Source organism: Pongo abelii, chromosome 14, assembly GCF_028885655.2.
Source record: "Pongo abelii isolate AG06213 chromosome 14, NHGRI_mPonAbe1-v2.0_pri, whole genome shotgun sequence".
NCBI classification, from domain to species: domain Eukaryota; kingdom Metazoa; phylum Chordata; class Mammalia; order Primates; family Hominidae; genus Pongo; species Pongo abelii.
Window position 1 is genome coordinate 117,835,286 of NC_071999.2, and position 19,917 is coordinate 117,855,202.

The window sequence follows — 19,917 nt, forward strand, 5'->3', positions numbered from 1 at the left end:
GGGGTGACTCCGCACCCTGCACAGAAGGAGCAGAGCCTTACATCTGCTTTGAACACTCTGTGGACCTGCTGGCGCTGATTCTGTATTACCAGCCCACTGAACACAAAGGAAGAGGGTTGCAGCACTCCATAGTTTAATTTGGAATCCTTTTTTGTTAACAACAAATCTTGTAAAAGTACAAAAAATGGAAAAAAAAAGGAAGAAATCTTTAAGTTAAGTCGTGGCTGCAGTGGCTTTGCAGTGAAGTCACCCGACTCCTTCTCAATAATTCAGATGAATTGAGAATCCCCTTAGAAGTGACAGCCCAAAGTGTAAGAATGATAAACGGCTTTGGCCTTGATAATTTTTATTAAGCACTAAATGTCACATTTAACCTGCATTACTGAAAGCAATTACCCATGTATCAACAGTCAAGCGGCTCGGCGCGCAGTGCCGGCAGAAGCGCGTTCGGCTCCATCTGGGAATAAGGATTTTCAATTAGGAGGCAAATGGCTGCAGAGGGGCTCGGGTCCTCCCCAGTTCCCAGAGGAGGCCTGCGGAGTGAAGTCTTCATACACAAGTAATCGCAGCCGTGTCAACAGACCGTCCCCAGCCATCTGCTGCCAGAGCAGCCGTACTTTATCAAATCTCAATATTTACAGACGCTGATCAGCTCGTGGGGCCAGGATGGCTCCCTGCCAGGGAGTTCTGGGAAATTCATTTTAAGGTGTGTTTCAGTAGGCTAATTAATTTACAAGCACCTGTTTCATCGCTGCGAGCTGTTAGTGCCGCAGATGAGCCCCAGCCGGGGAGGGAGACTGTATCCCGACTAAATTGATTTCAATTGATTTTAATTTGCTGATGGCACAGTTGTAGGTTTAATGTGAACATAGCCTGAAGCCCCCATTTTTTTCCCCTTTTGAAGTAAGCCTTGTGGGTGGCTTATTTCTTGGCCCTTTCATTGCTGGGGAAAGTGGCCTCAGCAGGAGGCTCATGTGACAGACACAGGCAGCAACTGGGCTCTTGAAAGTGGTGCTTGTGGTATACAGTCAGATGTTAGATGTGGGGCTGCCAGCAGACATACAGGAAACCCTGATAAACTTGAGATTGGATAAACAACAAAGGACATTTTAGCAGTTGTGTCCCCATAGGATGTATTTAAATCTGACATTCACATAGAGCCAGGCATCCCAAAAATTATCTTTCGAATCTGGCAGCCCTCCTTAGGTGCTTGGAGTTGTAAAGGAGCAAAGTGCCCTGATCTGGGTGGTCTCCTGGGCTGGTGGGCCTCACTCTGCGCTGCATGCTGGGAAGAGACTCTTGTTAAGGAAATGATATGGGAACACCAGGGGTTTGGTCTAGGCCCTGCTGCTCACTGCACAGAAAGCCGATGACAGAGACAATGAGCCCTGCCAGGGAAGAAGGCTTTCATCGGGTGCTGCAGCTGAGGAGACGGGAGCTCAGTCTCAAATCCATCTCCCTGACTGACTAGGGGTTTATGTAGCAGGAAAGAAATGTAACCCAAAAGGAATTAGGGAGGGGTAAGGAAGAGGAGTGGTCGACAGGAAGTAGGTGGTTCCTTAGGCGATCATGATGGTGAGGGGTCTGGCATCTCATTGTCCAGATGAGATGGTCTGGTGAGTTTCAGCTCCTTGATACTACCTGGGAGGTCTGATGCTTGGTTGCCTGAAAAAGGAACTCAGATAAGACAAATGTAACTTTCTCAAGTTTTAAGACTGGCTCTCCCCTCATAGCAACCTGAAGTTACTTCCTCGCAGGCTCTGTTCAGGCAGTGGGAACTCTCAACCCACTGCCCGAATATGCTGCTGCCTGACGCCTGGCAACACATTGCTGAAACAAATCACAAAGCTTGTTGAAGGATGTGTACATCTGGCCCTCAGCCAGGCCAGAAACGTGGAAAATTATTTTGGAAATCCTTTCATGTAGCCTTCATTGCAGTGTTGTAGGTTTAGCAGTGCCCCCATGTTAAAGGGCACCATGAGGAACAGCTCTTGAAAGCTGTCCTCATCACCACTGTGAGGATGACTCTTGGCATCCTGGCCACCCTCTTTTTATGAGGACCCACAGGACAATTTTCTCTTAAGTCTTCGTACCAGGAATAAATTGAACTTCCGGTCTGCTTTTACTTTTGGATGATGGGATTTGACCACATGTGACAGTGAGTGCCTGTTTGTTGACCTGTTTCTCTGTGATGTGCGTCGCACTCCATATCTGGGTCTTCGTTCAATCCCCCATAGTGTAACACAGTATTTCCTACACGTAGGGACTCAATAACTGCTTCTCCAAGAAATGATAAAAGCATCTTTGGAAGTAAACTGAGGAGATAACTGATTATAATTGGATTATATCAATACAGAATGTCACAACTAGACATGGTTTACAATCATCCTTGGGAGGTGATGAATATCTGGAATAGGTGAGTTGAACCTGCCTCCACAGGCCATTACACTGATAAGTTATATGCATGTGCACGTAGACATACATGTATCTTTATACACACACATACATAGGCGTGATATGAGCATCATATGTGATTGCGTATGTGATAAATACATAAATATAAATACAGACCCACTTGTGCACTAGCAAAGATGCTATCTGAGATGGTATTACCTAAAAATGCACAGCAGATGGTGGATGAGATAGAAAATTACTTTCTAATGTGAGTTAAGAATCATCCGTAAGGAAGGAGCCCAGAATATAGAGATGTGTGCGGGTCAGCCCCTGTGGACCAGAAGGACAGGACCCCCACTATAGGCAGAGTCCAAGGCCTGGGGTCTGGGGTCTGAGATTCTAGCCATCATGGTCCCCCATCATGACCACAGAGGCTCAAGTCAAGAAGCACTTCAAACAAGACACCCAAGAAGGGGTGGGACAGGCTCTCACCCTAGGCTCACTGCTGGCTACTGCACGGACTACTCGGCGAAAGAGCCCAGAGCTGCTAGGAAGCTCTGCCAACTGTGAGGCCCCGTTCCTCAGCAACACCATGCAGTTGGCACCCTGTTACTTCTATAATACCTCTTCTACCCCAGTTCCCATCTTCTCTCTGGTCCCCAGATCAAAACGGGGACCTGGGACTGTGGAGCAGTGGGAGCTGCCTGTAAACGTGGCCTTAGCTTGAGCTCCCGTTGAAGAACACTGGAGATGGGGCTTGAACACCAGAAACTGACTTCTCACCATTCTGGAAGCCTGAGTCCCGGCTTTCCAGGTTCTGGTGACGACCCTGCTTCAGGACTACAGATGGCCACCTTTTCACTGTGTCCTCATATGGGGGTAGGGGGAGAAGAGAGAGAGCTCTTTGATGTCCCTGCTTGTAGAAGCACTAATCCTGTCATGAGGGTTCCAGCAGCATGAACTTGTCCAACCATAATTACCTCCCAAAGGCCCCATCTTCAAATCACACTGGAGGTTAGGGCTTCGGCTGAGCGTTAGGGAGGCACACTCAGGTCCTAATGGAGGCTGTTAGGCATCTCTATTTGCACTGGGTTCTATTGCTGACCAGCCATTGATGAAAGCTTTGAAATTCTAGTGCAGTTCAGCATGGCCGCAATTATTGGAGCTTGAGAGGAAAACAAAAACCCAGCAACTTTTTAAACAAGCGCTCACCTCAGCCATTAGGAGGAAAAAGGAAGGTAAATTTCCTGCATACCAGCTTCGAAAAATGCTATGTTCTGTGGAGCTTCTGAGACAAATGATGACAGAATGGGTTAACTTGCTGTAGGAGATCATTAATTCTAAGCCAACTGCATCATGCTGATGAGCTATCAATAATGTCATACTCAATTTTTGAATAAATCAAGTCCTTGTTTGTGACAAGGTAACCAAATTATCTGCAATAGGAAATACTTGCCCTACCAGTCTCTAGCAGACAGAATGAGGAGAACACACATGGGCTGGGCATCCAAAAGTGTACGACGTTAAAAATGTTCCCATGTTCACCCCCTAGAAATTATCATGTGATTCAGCAAAAGAATGGCGCTGCCATATTGCCACTTGACGTGTATTCAGGAGCAGATTTTGAATGCAATCACGACTAGTGTTTTAAAATTGAATACATATAATTTAGCCGAGATTGAATTATTGCCACATATGCAAAAATTGTGGATAAACCAATAAAGACTGTAAATATGTTTTGAGTTTTTTTTCTGTTTTTGTTTTTGTTTTTTGAGATGGGGGCTCACATTGTCACCCAGGCTGGAGTTCAGTGGCACGATCATGGCTCACTGCAGCCTCGACCTCCCAGGCTCAAGCAATCCTCCCACCTCGGCCTCCTGAATAGCTGAGACTACAGGTCCATGCTCCCATGTCCGGCTTTTTTTTTTGTATTTTTTTGTAGAGATGGGTCTTGCCACATTGCCTGGGTTGGTCTCAAACTTCTGGGCTCAAGCGATCTGCCTGCCTCAGCCTCCCAAAGTGTTGTGATTACAGGTGTGAGCCACTGCGTCAGGCCCACATATGTATGTTTTATTCCAATCTGAGTTCTCAGAATGATCAGGAATATAACAGCCATCTAGAGTTGTACCTATGCTCTTGCACACTTTTCGTGGAGAACATTATCCTGGGAGGTACAGACTTTTAATCGTAAAAAAGGAAATGGTGAAACACAGCAAATAATATGAGTAGGAGCATGAAGCCCGCCATTGAGGAGGGGACTTATTTCCCTTTTAAGAAGGGCCCGTGATCCCACCAGACAGGGTTCATTAATTTAAGACAGTTGAACTTGCCAGCGTCAGAGTTCACAATTCAATTATGAAGGGAGATAATCTTCCCGGGGTGGTTTATTTAGCCTGTGATTTTTAATTAATTCTGCTCCATCAGGGAATGCTTCAGGGATCAGCCTGCGCCCATGATCTCAGGGCTGTTATCTTCATTTTAGTAGATGCTGCCCTGGCACACATGTGGCATAAAATACTTTCATGTAGTCTTGACCACATTTGGCTGCCGACCTCTGGAGTCAGCAGAGTGGAGTGGAAAAGACACTTTAAATAGAGAGGAAAATGATCTCTGGAAGCTGCTGGGCTGTGTCCTTACACTGCGGACTCTGCTTATGGCAGCTGCTCCCCATCCCCCTCCACTGGTGTGGACGCTGAAACTAAATAGTAACAGACCCGACTTCAGGGAAGACCCAGTTTAATAGAAGCACGTCTGTGGGGAGGCTCCCAGTCTCATGAGAATCGGGCCCGCACTCTGGCTACCATCTACCCTATTGCTTCTCTCCGAGGGCCCCTGGTTTCAGATCTCTCCCTACCTAGGCTTTTGACAAAGGCAACGACGTCAGGTGGCTGTCACCCGTGGTGGTCAGTCCTAGGGATGGGTGAGATTACAATAGCTGGACTCTCAGGAGTACAGACTCTCGAATTGCTAACGGGTGCTGCACACCATCCAGACGGTAATAATTTGCTCATCAGGTATGTTTGGATAGGATAGCCCCATTCTAGACTTTATGTTATTACAACATACTCATATATATCCATTCATTCACTGGGCACACATCAGGGTGCACGCTGTGTCTCAGGCACTGGGGACAGAGTGGTCAGGGAAAGCTCAGCTAGGTGAGGCCACCGCAGCCCCAGTCTCAGTAGCCTGACACAGCAGAGTCATCACTCACACACACAATGCAGACCCCGAGTTTCGACTGGGCCCTGTCCTCCACCCGCCCTCCACAACACACTGTCTGGAAATTGCTGGTGGTGGAATGAGAAAATGGGAGTTCTGGAAGACCTCCCTCCAGCAGTTCAGTGCTGTGGGCTGGAATTGACGGGGGTTATTTTCACTCTCAGTCCGTTGGCTTGAATTATACATGTGTCCCCCGCACACAAGGGTGTCAGGAAGTGTGGTTCCACCATGCGCCCAGGGGCAGAGCTAACGGCCACGCGGTGTTGGAAAGACAGGCGCAGGCGAGATCCGATACTGTGGTGCATGCATTTTCCCTGGGCAGCCAGACATTAAACAGGCGAGGACAGGGTTGATTAATTATCTTCCTGGTAGGTGCTGTGGGTAGCACGAGGTGCCAGGGTGCTGTCCTTGGGTGTTGCTGTCTATTCATGAGTAGTTTCTCTTTTTTCTGTTTGTTTTTGGTTTTGTTTTGTTTCGTTTCGAGATGGAGTTTCGCTCTTGTCATCCAGGTATGAGTGAAATGATGTGATCTCGGCTCACTGCAAACTCCGCCTCCCGGGTTCAAGTGATTCTCCCTGCCTCAGCCTCCCGAGTAGCTGGGATTACAGGTGTCCACCACCACGCGCAGCTAATATTTTGTATTTTTAGTAGAGACAGGGTTGCATCCTGTTGGCCAGGCTGGTCTTGAACTCCTGACCTCAGGTGATCTGCCTACCTTGGCCTTCCAAAGTGTTGGGATTACAGGCATGAGCCACCACGCCCGGCCATGAGTAGGTTCTTTATTAGATGTTTTTCATTCTTTGCATGGAATAAATGATGAAGTCATAAATATTTGGAAGTGAAGGACTCTGGACTGATAACACTTTTCCGTGGCTTTTAAACTGTATTCAGTGAATCTCCTGGGTGTGTCAAGGGGGCTGATGTGACCAGAGAAGCTCTGACCTGGCCTTGTGATCCACACGGAACTGCCGCAGCCGGCCACAGCAATAGCAGCCTAGTATTTTAGGGTTTGTGCATCAGATTTCACACACACACACAAAATTGGTTCTGCTGCTTTAACATATATAATACAAATAGGCTTGTTTCAAACTAGCTTTTTGCTGTCTGGGGCCCAAAGAAGTTAAGCTTTTTTCTGTCTGGGGCCCAAAGACTTCTTAAGGCTACATTTGAAACTACTGTCAGAGCAGACTCGTTGCTTTGATTTTTTTTAGTGATTTTTATTGTGGTAAATATACACAAAATAAAATTAACCACTTTAACCATTTTTAAGCATACAGTTAAGTGGCATTAAGTATATTTACATTGTCCAACCATCACTTCCTTCGATCTCCAGAACTTTTCACTATCTCAGACTGAAGCTCTGCACCCATTAAACATTCATTCCCTTCCCTGCCCCCCAGCCCCTGGCAACCCCCATTCTACCTTCTGTCTCCATGAATGGGGCAACTCGAGCGACCTCATATGAGTGGGATCGTACAGTATCTGTCCTTTTGTGACTGGCTTACTTCACATAGCATAATGCCCTCAAAGTTCATCCACACTGCAGCATGAATCAGAATTTCATTCCTTTTTTAAGACTGAGTATTCTAAGGTATGTACACACCACGTTTTGTCCATCTGTTCATCTGTGATGAACATGGATTGTTTCCGTCTCTTGGCTGTTGGGAATAATACTGCTGTGAACGTGGGCAGACAAGTATCTGTTGGGGTCCCTGCTTTCCATTTTTGGGAATATATAACTCGACATTGCTTTGACTTGAAAGTTATTTATTTTTTTCCATCAGAAAAGTAACACCTATTCATGTTACTTGAATTTAAAAAAAGTTCAGATCAACAAGGTGCAAAGTGCTCTGCTAGCCCTTTTGAATGAAAAAGTGTTCCCATTGCAGTGACTCTGAAGGATGGAGGGGGAATTGCTGAAAGGAGCTGTGGCCTGAGCAGCCCTAGAACTTCCTTGGTGGAAGGGCGCATGGATGGCCTCAGACTACTCAGGATATTGGCTGTTTAAGGAACTATGCTGTATATCCAAGCAGAGAAAAGTTACAATTTTACTCAGGCATTAAGAGTTTCAGAATTAAACCACTTTTGGATCTTACATTTGGCTTGAGATAATGAAGCTTCTGCAACCCCATGTTATTTCCTTTAGAGCTTTGCTCTCTTGTTTTGTGGGAGCGCATCCTGCAGTGGCTTCCTCAGAAAGAAGGCATGGGAAGTAAATTTCCTGAATGCTCGTGAGTCTTAAATATCTTTGTCTGTCTCTACTTTGATTAATCATTTATTAATAAGGTATAGAATAGAGATAAAATTTTGTTATGATTTTGAAGGTACTGACCCATTACCTTCTAGCATCCAAGCCATTAGTAATAATCCTATTTTCTTGCCAGTGATTGCTTTAGGAATATTTATGGGACCAAATTCAGGCCCAAGAACACAGGCAGGATTTGACAGAGAAAGAGTCCACGTTTCTAAACAGGGTGCAATAAGGACACTTCCCTCCTTTACCTTTCTTTTTGGAAGTTGTCCCTGGAAGTAATGTCTGAAATTCCATTCTGCCCCCATTTGGAGGATAAAGCCCAGAGGTGAGGGTGGTGGAGAAGGGGAGTGTGCAGACTTGCAGGGAGGGAGTGGGGCAGTGAGGGGCATCTGCCCACCCCCTGGTTGATCTGTCCATAGAACAACTTGCATGGGACAGCTGGCCTGTCTGCACCCCCACTTTGGGGGCCACTCCACAGTCTGGGGCTGGTGCAGCTTAGGAACTACATTTTAAGTTTTATTTAATGTTAATTAATCGAAACTTGACTTTCAATGGGCATATATAGTTAATGGCCCCTACCATGGCCAGCACAGCTCCACACGCAACACGAGCTGCCTTGTGCACCTACCGTTTGTGTGTGTCTGGCATGGGGCTTCCGGACTCTGCAAGCAGTCACGCTTCACCCACCGCTCCTGCCCATGTGGGGTTTGTGGTGGTCGTGATTCGTTTGCTTGCTTGTGTTGTCCTCATTTTGGCAAGAAGTGGGGATTAGAAATACTCCTGTGTGTCAGCCTCTTCTCTTTAATATGCATGAGGTGCATTTGTTTTCTTTTGTAAGGTGTCTAATTCTGCCTGTAGATCCACTTGATATGAATCATGTTGATTAAGAACTTATATTTTTCTCTGGTGCAGGGAACATTATTGGAAATTGCAGGTCTTAGTTCATCAGTTTCTACAAATAACTGAGTAGTTTTCTTTTCTTTTCTTTCCCTTTTTCTTTCTTTCTTTTTTTTTTTTTTCCGGAGACAGAGTCTCGCTCTGTCACCCAGGCTGGAGCGCAGTGGTATAATCTTGGCTCACTGCAACCTCTTCCTCCCAGGTTTAAGCAATTCTCCTGCCTCAGCCTCCCAAGTAGCTGGGATTACACGCGTGCACCACCACAACCAGCTAATTTTTTTGTGTATTTTTAGTGGAGATGGGGTTTCACCATGTTGGCTGGGCTGGTCTCAAACTCCTGACCTCAGGTGATCCACCTGCTTTGGCCTCCCAAAGTGTAGGGATTACAGGCATGAGCCACCACACCTGGCCAGTTTTCCTTTCTTTTTTGGATCCTTTTTTGTGAAAACTACGTGGTTGTAGCATTCCTCTGTCTTTCCTCGTATGCCTCACGTTTCCTCGAACTGGTTTTTCTCTTCGCATTTCCTCTTGTATTTGCTGTGCGTCTGCCTTGGGCTGGCATCAGTGCCAGGGATGTGGCTTTCGGCAACCCCCATTCTGCTCTCTGTGCTTCCTATTGCAGTGCTACTGAGCATATCTAGCTCCCTAATTTCTTCCTTCAGCACAGGGGTGTCCAATCTTTTGGCTTCTCTGAACCACACTGGAAGAAGAATTGCCTAGGGCCACACGTAAAATACACTAACAATAGCTGATGAGCAAAAAAAAGTAAAAAAGAAAAAAATCACAAAACAATCCCATCTTGTTTTAACATAGTCTATGCATCTGTGTTGGGCCACATTTAAAGCCATCCTGGGCTGCATGTGGCCAGTGGGCCATGGGTTGGACAAGCTTGCTTTAGCATTTTAGCTTGCTTTTCTCCTCATTTTCTCTGCATATCATCTCACATTATATCTCTTGTCTTAAAAATTCATTATTTTCCTAGTTCCCTTGAGTATAAAGCCATTTTATGAACTTTGTTTTGTGGAATGAATGGTATTTCATGGTACTTGCATCATCTCTTTTGCATGCTATAATCTTTGTTTTTTGGGGCAGTAAAATTTTTGCATATGTTCACAATAATCTTTTTCTCCTTCTCTTACCTTTGAATTGGAGAGGTCCGAGATTGCTGTTGGCCCCAGTGTTGAAGTGGGTGATTCTCCGTGGCCCCATTCCTGTCCTCGGAGGCCCCATATCATCCTTTCTGTAGTCCCTCTGCGGGGTTCCAGTCCCTGACGCACGTCCTGTGCCCCGGGAGTGTACAGGGGGCAGAAGCCTGGCATCTGGGGTGCTTCCCTAGTTGCTCGACCATCAGTGCTGGGGTGAGTTCTCAAAGTTGGGAGCACGTCTCCTTTAGCAAGATACCCTGATATCCGCCGTTAGTCCTGCGTCACTGTGACAATGGCACTTCTCTCACTGTGCACAACTCAGAGACCTCTGGTGTGGCCCAGGCCCCCCAGCTGCTGTGCTTTCCCTGGGGTGGGGACTGACACACCTTCCTCTGTTCTTCTGCATCTGGGATCTTAGCGCCTACAGAGTCAGGGATCGGGGTTGCCCAAGATTTCTTCACCATCTGCTTCAGCAAATGGCTCTCCTGGAAAGGTCGGCAGGTGAGCCCGATTTCTGAATTTTCACTCAGATTCGCCAGTTGCATTGTTTGACCAACATTTCTCAACACGTGTGATGCGTTCTTGGTGCCGTCATGTTGATGATGTTTTCTTCGTGGCTTTTGTTTCTTTGTAAAATGTTTACTCGGTTCTGTGAAGAGAAGCAGGAGATTCCATGCCTTATGCCACACCCCTATCCTTCCTGGAAGTGTTCTGGGTGTCCCAGGAGGGTGGGTTCTGAAGGAGAGACAGATCTCAGGATAAACAGTTTTAGGTACATTGTGAGATTTTTGTAGCTTTAAGATTTGTATGAGAGGTGAGTTATTACACAAAGAGAACAATTGTGATAAATTTTTTATCACTGGAAGAGGGGAAGCTTAGAGTTATGGAACTATCGAGGAGTTACACGGACCACTGGTCTCAAAGACTCTTCTGTTTTTCTTCGGTGTTTGGTCCATAGAACTGGGAAAAACAGGAATTTTCTAAGAAGAAGCATCTGACAACTTTGAGAAATTACTTTAATAGCAGAGCAGGAGAGAAAATAGAAAGAGGATATGTTTTTTTTTTTTTTAACTTGAAGTACCAGAGTCAATCCAAGTAAATAAATAAAATAACGTTTGCATTCCACACAGAGAGTTGAAGCAGGAATGCAGGAAATAGTCTTGATGCCTAAATTTTTCGCACCAATGCAGATCTGAGTGCAGGGGAAGAACTATGTGTGATTTTGTCATCATGAACCCAAGGACAAAATTGAGGCAAGAGCAAATGTGTGCTCCATCATAAGTAAGTAATTAATGAAAAAGCACCAGCTTGTATATAAGATTTATAATGTAAAGGCTTGCTCTGTTTGTGGGTTAGTTTCAAGACAGAACCTATTAGTAAAGTGTGAGGCGTGCATTTAACACAGAATTCTGTTTTTAATAGAATGGGGCGGGGGTGACGTATGCACAGAGAAGCTGTTTGGGCCCAAGGCCACGTGGCTCAGGTGGAGAGCACGTTCAAGACCCTGCTGCTCCGTCCTCTCCCAGTTCAGCAGAGTGCTCAAAATAAGGGCCTTCCGAGTGCTGAGCTTTTCAAACCCCACACATGAAGTGACAATAAAATCACTACTCTGAGCAAGATCGACATTCTTTGATTTCTTGGTAGTCCTGTTTAGAACCACAGCCCTTTCCTGCAGTGAGTATGTGAACCCGGTGACAACACCCCACGGCTTTCTTCAGCACCCACCCCACCCTGAGGGCCATTTGTCACTGTCCAGGGCCTGTGGGTGGGACGTTTACAGGAGACATCAGTCCGTGATTCCACCCCGCTGCCACCGCCCCAGTCCGGGGATGGAGCCAGACACTGGCAGGCTGCGCGATACTCTCCTGGAGCCTGGGGCTGTGTTTGCCTTGGTGGGATTTGTTTTCCCTAGCACGTTGCCTGGAGCGCTGATGTGTTGTAGGAGAAAGACGTTGTTATGACAATGTTAGCCTCTCAGCAGATTGCCGAGCCTGGAGGATTGCATGCGAGACGTCACGCAAACACTTTTTGGAGCTAATAATGTCGCGCCATATGTAAAGCAAGAAAAATTATTTAAATAGGTAGCATTTGAAGGAATAAAACAATCAGAAGGCTTTTGGGGATAATGAAGATTACTCTGAATTGTTTAAACAAGATACAAGCTTTTAAACAAACTGCATGCTCGTGGCATCCTCCACGTCCCTCCTTAGCTACACCTTATTCATGCCATCAGAATTTATTTTCAGCATTTGTCTTTTTATAGATTAAACTAGATCTCTAGGTAACATTGTTGGAGAAACATCCTTTCTGTTTCATATGGCAAACATGAAGCTTCTGATGAATCATATTAACTGGAGGAATAACATCTTTCGAGCGCAGAGAAGGAAAAAGTGTTTAAAATAGAGGAAGGGAACTTCAGGCTGGAGCTGCTATATCGGGTGGTCGCTCTTCTTGTTCTCCTTTCCAATGTCTCCCTTTCTGGAGCATCATTTTACAGCGCTGCGCCTCAGGCCCGTGGCTGGAATAATGACAGGAAATCTATCTTCCTCTCCATACTCACCGTGTACAGGACATACACATCTCACATGTTTTAATAAAGGCTCTTTAAAATGGCAAAGCCCGACATATCATTTATAAATCCAAGCCTCACCAGGGCCACGAGAAATAGAACCACTTGAACAGCCAGTGTGCCTCCTGAACAGCCACCGCCCTTCAAAAGCAACATCATCTGAAAGTGCTCGAGGCTTTGCTGGCAAACACCATCTGTTTATTGAGACAGGGTCTTGCTCTGTCACCTAGGCTGGAGTCCAGTGGCGTGATTATGGCTCACTTCAGCCTCTATCTCCTGGATGTAAGTGATCCTCCCACCTCAGACTCCAAGTAGCTGGGACCACCTCCGAGTAGCTGGAATCACCACAGCTGGCTAATTTTTGTATTTTTTATAGAGAAGGGGTCTTCTTATGTTGCCCAACCTGGTCTTGAACTCCTGGGCTCCAGCGATCCTCCTGCCTCGGCCTCCCAAAGTGCTGGGATTACAGGCATGAGCTGCTGCGCCCGCCTACACCTTCTTTACACAGTCGGCTGGTGCTTGCAGGTGCTGTGCTGTTTTCTGGGAAGGCTGGCTCCGTCACGAGCCATCCATTTTCTCTCCCTGTGTCATCATGGACATGGCAGGGTGACTGGAGACTCTAAAGCGAGGTGAGAGGCTGACAGGTGCTGTGTCAGGGACTTCCCTTCCGCGTCACCTCAGGGGCTGTGTGTGGGGGAGAGGGAACAGTATATCCGCCTGTCCTCTCTGAAACATCAGGTTAAAAATTCAAATGTAGGCCACACACGGTGGCTCATGCCTGTAATCCCAGCACTTTAGGAAGCCGAGGCAGGCAGATCACCTGAGATCAGGAGTTCAAGACCAGCCTGGCCAACATGATAAAGCCACATATCTACTAAAATTACAAAAATTAGCCAGGTGTGGTGGTGCACACCTGTAATCCCAGCTACTTGGGAGGCTGAGGAAGGAGAATCACTTGAACCTGGGAGGTGGAGGTTGCTGTGAGCTGAGATCGTGCCATTGCACTCCAGCCTGGGCGACAAGAGCAAGACTCTGTCTCAAAAAATAACTAACTAAATAAATAAATTGAAATGTAAAGATCAGCTCCACGAAGTCCCTTCTGGGACTAACATGCTGTGGGCGCCTCCTTTCCTGTTAATGTGTTGGCATGTTCACTGGACTCAAGACACTGTTTTCTAGACCTAAGACCCGCCTGCATCCCTGACATCAGGGTTGGCTTCTCCCATCCTGATCCCTCACACCTGCGTTACGTTCTTCCTGGTGCCCTGCACTGCGCCGGAACCATTCGGTTCTCATCCTCTCCCTCCGCGCTCGCCCTGCGCTCCGCTGGAAGCATTCGTTCCCGTCCTCTCCCTCCGCTCTTGCGTCCTTCCTTGAAGTCGGAGTTTCTCTCGTGCACGTTTGCACTTTGCAGGCTCCAGCCGGGTCCCTTGCACACGCTGATGCCCTGGGGATGCCGGTTGTAGTGACCTGGTCCCTGTGACTAAGGGGCCGTGGGGAGGCCTGTCTGTCTCTCCCTCTGCCTCTGATCCCCATATGACCCCGCCATGCTGCTGTAGAACTTGGCCCAGGAAGCTCGAGCAAATGCGGATGAGAACCAAACTTTGTCCCCAAACAGAAGCCCTGGCTGGACACCCAGCTCACCAAGCCTAGGTTTGCTGTTCTGACCCCAGCACCTGAATCAAATTCCTTTCAAGTTTCAAAGAAGTAAAACCTCGGTCTGTGACAAATGTCTCTAACATGAAACATGTTCCCAGACTTCCAGGATACAAAACAGAGCCGCGGTCCTCTTTCCCTGTATGAACAGTGTCTTTGTGAGAGAGCGTCTTTGTTCAGAAGGGGAAGAAAGAATGAATCATGCTACGGAACACTCAGGCAGGTGCCGGCCATTCTGGAAACACGTGTATTTCGGCGTATCGTGTACTGGCACGCTGCAGGGAATAGCAATGAATAGTGTGGAACACAATCATGTGCATTGTTGATGTTTGTTAAAATAAAGATATTCAATTTATAATAAAAGGGATTAAAAGCTTAATTCATGACTATGTTAATATTTGTCTGCAAGTACACAGATAAATGGCAACGCACCTTATCACGTTGAACACCTGCGCGCACAAGTTCCTCTGCTGAGATCGCCATGGGATTGTGTGTTTCACAGAGCTTAAACTTTCATTTCCCAAAATAATGATATCATTCATTTACAGGTACAGATAGGCTCGCCTTACTCTCACTCTATCCTGAAATGAGTATTGTGGCTTCAGCTACAAAAATACGGGATTAATTAGGGCAGTGATATGCCACAATCTGCCGGCGACAACAACAGCTGGCTGAACGCACCACTGCCGCTGGCGTCCGCATGCACCCCTCCTAAAAGCCCATGGGACAGGGCGGCAACCAGCTGTTTCCTCCTCCTGCAGAGTGGGTGCAGCGAACACAGCTTCACGGAGAATTGCTATTCACGGATGCTTGGACATCAAATCACGTTTCCAAATGTCCCACGGAACTTGCTCTTAAAAAACACTTATGATAAATTATTTGGATAAAGCATCCTGCTTAAAAAAACTACAAATATTTATGAACAACTCTGACTTGACCATTCCTGGGCTAATTACCCTGGAAGATGCAAAGGTAGGTCAGGCTGTGATTCAGACAAAAACCAGATGGGAATAAAATGACAGAGGTACAAGCTCCATACTTTATTCCACAGGACAGATCCTATGTAGATGGCAGACCATAGATAGCCTTAAGGCTCTTGGCTGCATTCACGTCCTACTGCTGCCATAACAAAGTACTGCATACTGGGTTGGTTAGAACAACAGAAATGTGTCCTCTTACAGTTCTGGAAGCCACAAGCCTGAGATCAAGGTGCTGGCAGGGTCATGGTCCCTCTGAGGGCACCAGGGAGGACCTATCTCCATGTCTCTAAGGCTTCTGGGGTTCCCTGGCTGGGCAGCACCACTGCAGTCCTCACACAGTCACTCCCCAGGGCCTCTTCTCTGTATCCAGCCATATTGGACTAGGACCCACCCTATGTGAGAATGACCGCATCGTACTTTAATTACATCACAATGACCTCATTTCCAAATAAGGGCAATCTGAAGTACTGGGGTTTAAGGCTTCAACCTGTGAATTTGTGGGACACCATTCAGCCCAGAGCACTGACTGGTGCTAGTTATATTTGTGTGTCTGGCTGTACCCTGTGCTCACCTGGTTGATGTCATGTTCCTGAACTTTTGTGAGTGCAAGAGAAGAGAAGGTATGTGAACTGGCCCCACTGCCACTCTATGGAATAAGCCACACCTCACAGCTGGGAGGAGATGCAGGTCTGTGGCGTGGACGAGGAGTTCCGGACATCTCAGTGTATCTGGGAGGGAATGTGCCTTTCGGTGGTTAAGTCTGTGACATCTGCTGAATCAGAGTAGAACCTGTTGGCTGAGGAAGGCTTGACTTCTGCCACGATGCAGATGGTACTACAGCTCAAATACAAACGCTCACAGCCGACACCTGTGCTTTCCACGCACCATGTTTTGTTCTGGGCCTAGTGGAAGAGAGTAAGCCTGAGAGGTGAGAGTTTGACCATACAACTCTGTAGGGAGGGAGGTGCCCTCATATTCTCACCTTGCACCAGGTGCTGTGTTCTTCGTGGAGTTTAGTCCTCTTATGGAGAACTCCTGACCTCATTGCCGGATAAGGACACCAAGGCCTAAAGCAGTTTGAGTAATTTACTCCAAGCGTCTTAGCCAAGTACCAGGTGTTGACCATCAGTCTGGGGCCCTGAGAGCTACTGTCAGCCACAGTGCTATAAACTCTCCCCACCAAAACCACAATAAAAATTTCAGAAGGATGAGTTAACAATGGCAGAGAGGGGACAGGATGTCTGGGGTGGGTCTGGTGAGGGTGAAGCAAAAGGACAGTGGCAATAATACAGGTGCAAAGTGATGAGCTTTGCAGGACAGATGAAGAGGAAAGAACGCTGTTCAATAGAAGACATTAAATCAGAAACAGACTGGCTGTAAAGGACGGTCATTGGTGCATTCTAGTTTATTTACAGCTATCTTAATTTACACCATTTAGTATTTTCTGTAAAGAATCCATTGCATATGCATTTAAGATAATTTAGAGAAAACATTGTGCAACTTTGCATGTGGATAAATTCACAAACCTGAAAAAAAGTTGTCAGATCTTGTATTCTGCTACCTATTTTGGTTTAACATAGATCAGATAACCTAATATTGGAGAATGCAGACCAGAGAAGCTTTGAGCCTTGAAGGACAGTCACACCCCCACCACAGTGAGTGAGCGTGGGGACAGACTGACCTGGGAAGATCCCACTAGGCCTAGGAGCACAGCCCGTGGTAGACATCCAGCACCAGCAGGTGCAGAGGGACCAAAGCTGACCTTCAGGATCAGGTCAGCTGAGAGCACAGCTCCAGTGAAGTGAAGCCCAGTGCCTGAGAAATGGGAGCAGCTGGAAACCAGCAGCGAGTGGGCTGCCTGGACCCTGAGTGAGGTCAGAAGCTCTTGTGCATTCAGCTGGACATGACAACTTTGGGCAGCACTGGACACCCAGATGCTGACTCTAGCCAATACCCTGCAGCAACTGGCAGATACACCTGTCCCTGAGCACAGGGCAGGCACATCACTGTACCTCATGTATGGAGAACGTGACTGTCAGGAGGGGAGCTGCTTCTGGGGCAATTGGTGAGACTAAGCCTGAAACAGAGGAGGTAGCAAACACGGCTCAAAGCTTCTCTGGAAACATCTCGCAAGACATATGGTCTGACAACTCTTTAGGTCTGTGAATTTATTAATGTGCCAAGTTGAATGATATTTTTAGTCACCTTTAAATGCATATGTAAAGGATTCCTTGTAGAAAATGTTAAATGTACAATTTGGATAGCCGTGAAGGGTTGAGAGCCAACGAATAAGCAATGGAGTAGATGGATGGATAGGCGACAAAATGGATGGATGGATAGATGACAGAGCAGATGAATGGCGATGGAGGGATGGATAGGCAATGGAATGGTTGGGTAAGCAATGGAGCGAACGATGTGGAATGATAGATGATAGACTGGATGGATGGATAGGCAATGGAGGGATGGATATGCGATGGAGTGGATGGATAGGTGACAGAGTGAATGGATAGGCAATGGAGTTGATGGATGGACAGGTGATGGAGTGGATGAATGGATAGGTGACAGAGCAGAAGAATGGGCTATGAAGCAGACAAATAGGTGATGGAGAGACGATCAGGCAGTGGAGTGGATGGATGAACAGTAACAGAGGGATAGATAGGCGATGGAGGGACAGATAGGTAGTGGAGTGGGTGAATAGACAGTGGAGTGAATGGATAGGCGGTGGAGTGGACGGACAGGTGGTGGAGTGGACGGACAGGTGGTGGAGTAGACGGACAGGTGGTGGAGTGGACAGACAACTGTTGGAGAGGATGGATAGATGTTGGAGAGGATGGACAGGTGGTGGAGTGGACGGACAGGTGGTGGAGTGGACGGGTAGGTGGTGAAGTGGATGGGTAGGTGGTAGAAGCAAGTTCCAGGTGCAGTTCCAGGGAGGTGATGTTTGGGAGTGTGGCCTTTGAAAGGACAGTGAGGACAGCCAACTGAGAAAATCACATTTGTGCTCTGTGAGAGATTCAGGCTGAAAGGCAAGTGTTCACTCCACATCTCTGACTACACTTCCGAGGCCTTCAATTGACCTCTGTCTGTGTGCTCAGCTCCTTGCCCTGTCTCTCTGCTCCAGAGACAGGACCCTCACTGCATGGCATTTTGATAATGGCTTGCACATCTGCAGTTCTGAGGCTGTGTGCCCTTGGGCTGGCCCTCTCTTGTTCGTCCTTCCTCCCCAGCGGCTGACGAAGAGCCCGCCCAGGATCAGCACCTGGCTGCTCTGCCCATGCTGCGCGGTTCAGCCTGGCAACTGCTGGGGCAGTTGGTAACACCACCGACCATCTCCTCTTTCCTTTTCTTTCTCTTTCCCTCTTGTTCTTTTATTTCTTCGTTATTTTTCTATTTTTGCTTTTTTGCTGACTTCTCAGTTCTTGATTTTTCTTCGTTTCCCACCCTTTCATCGTCTCCAACTCCACACTTGCCCTGCCAATGGGTTGGGACTGCCTCGCGATGGGAACAAGGGCCCACTGTTAAGCAGAAGGATAAATCAGTGTTCACAAACGTTGGTTATATCTATCATTTAAGATTCAGTTTTAAGGACATAGACAACTGCAGCTGTGTGGTTGGGTAAAGATGTTATTGCAAATCAGTATTTATTCATACAAATCTTTTAATCTGGATTATTCCTGCAGAGCTGTAGTATCCAATATGCTAGCACCTCATTGCATGTGGCTGTTAATTTAATTAAAATTTTAGTTCCTAATTCTTGTTAGCCACATTTTAAGTGCTCAAAATGCCACGTGGGGACTGGGAGCCGCCATATTGGATAGAGCAGGTATGGACATTGTCACCATCACAGAAGCTTTTAGTGGACAGTGCCGCTCTAGAGGGTGACCTGTGTGTGCCAGTGATCCACGGTGGGGACTGGGAGCCGCCATATTGGATAGAGCGGGTGTGGACATTGTCACCATCACAGCTTTTAGTGGACAGTGCCGCTCTAGAGGGTGACCTGTGTGTGGCAGTGATCCAAAGTGGGGACTGGGAGCTGCCATATTGGATAGAGCAGGTATGGACATTGTCACCATCACAGCTTTTAGTGGACAGTGCCGCTCTAGAGGGTGACCTGTGTGTGCCAGTGATCCAAAGTGGGGACTGGGAGCTGCCATATTGGATAGAGCGGGTGTGGACATTGTCACCATCACAGAAAGTTTTAGTGGACAGTGCCGCTCTAGAGGGTGACCTGTGTGTGCCAGTGATCCAGAAACACTGTTCCAGATCATGGGTTCTTATTAATTGATTGTGTCATTAAATCAAACCAACTGGCCTTCAGCTATAGTTCCTCTCTTTTTTCTCTATTTTGACTCTAGATAGGAAAAATCAATTTTTTATCTATTTTAGATAGAAAAACTTCAAATTAGATTTTTAAAGAGTCTATTTTGACTCTTTAGATACAAAAAGGTCAAAGTGGAACTTTGAACTGTTAAACAGGAATAAAGTTACAACTGACAAACTGTAGAATGTGTGAAGACAGCAAAAATAGCAAAATAGAGACAGCAAAAATAGAGTTTCAAGTTGTTGGTTCTATAACCTCATTGCAGCAAGTTATATATTGTAATCAAAACTAAGTTTTAAATATAACTGAAAACAAAAATAATCTTAATTACTTTTAGAGTAAAATACGTGTTTAAAGATATTTGGGGACTCATTCATTTTTGGAGTCTTTGAATATTTATTAAAAATTTGTAATGCTACAGTGGCTACAGTCTCAGGAGCTAAAATAATGTGGGCTACCATTTTAGCCCTGTGACTTTT

The 19,917-nt window shown here is 46.6% G+C and overlaps 1 long non-coding RNA gene across 1 annotated transcript in view; it reads left to right on the plus strand.

Annotated features, from left to right (window-relative positions):
• The first annotated feature begins 15,593 nt into the window (after positions 1-15,593).
• LOC129049604 (uncharacterized) overlaps positions 15,594-19,917 on the plus strand; it is a 52,088-nt gene continuing 47,764 nt past the window's right edge. Inside the window, exon 1 of the long non-coding RNA XR_008512831.2 lies at positions 15,594-15,737. This is a non-coding gene — a long non-coding RNA (uncharacterized LOC129049604). The remainder of the gene's footprint in view (positions 15,738-19,917) is intronic.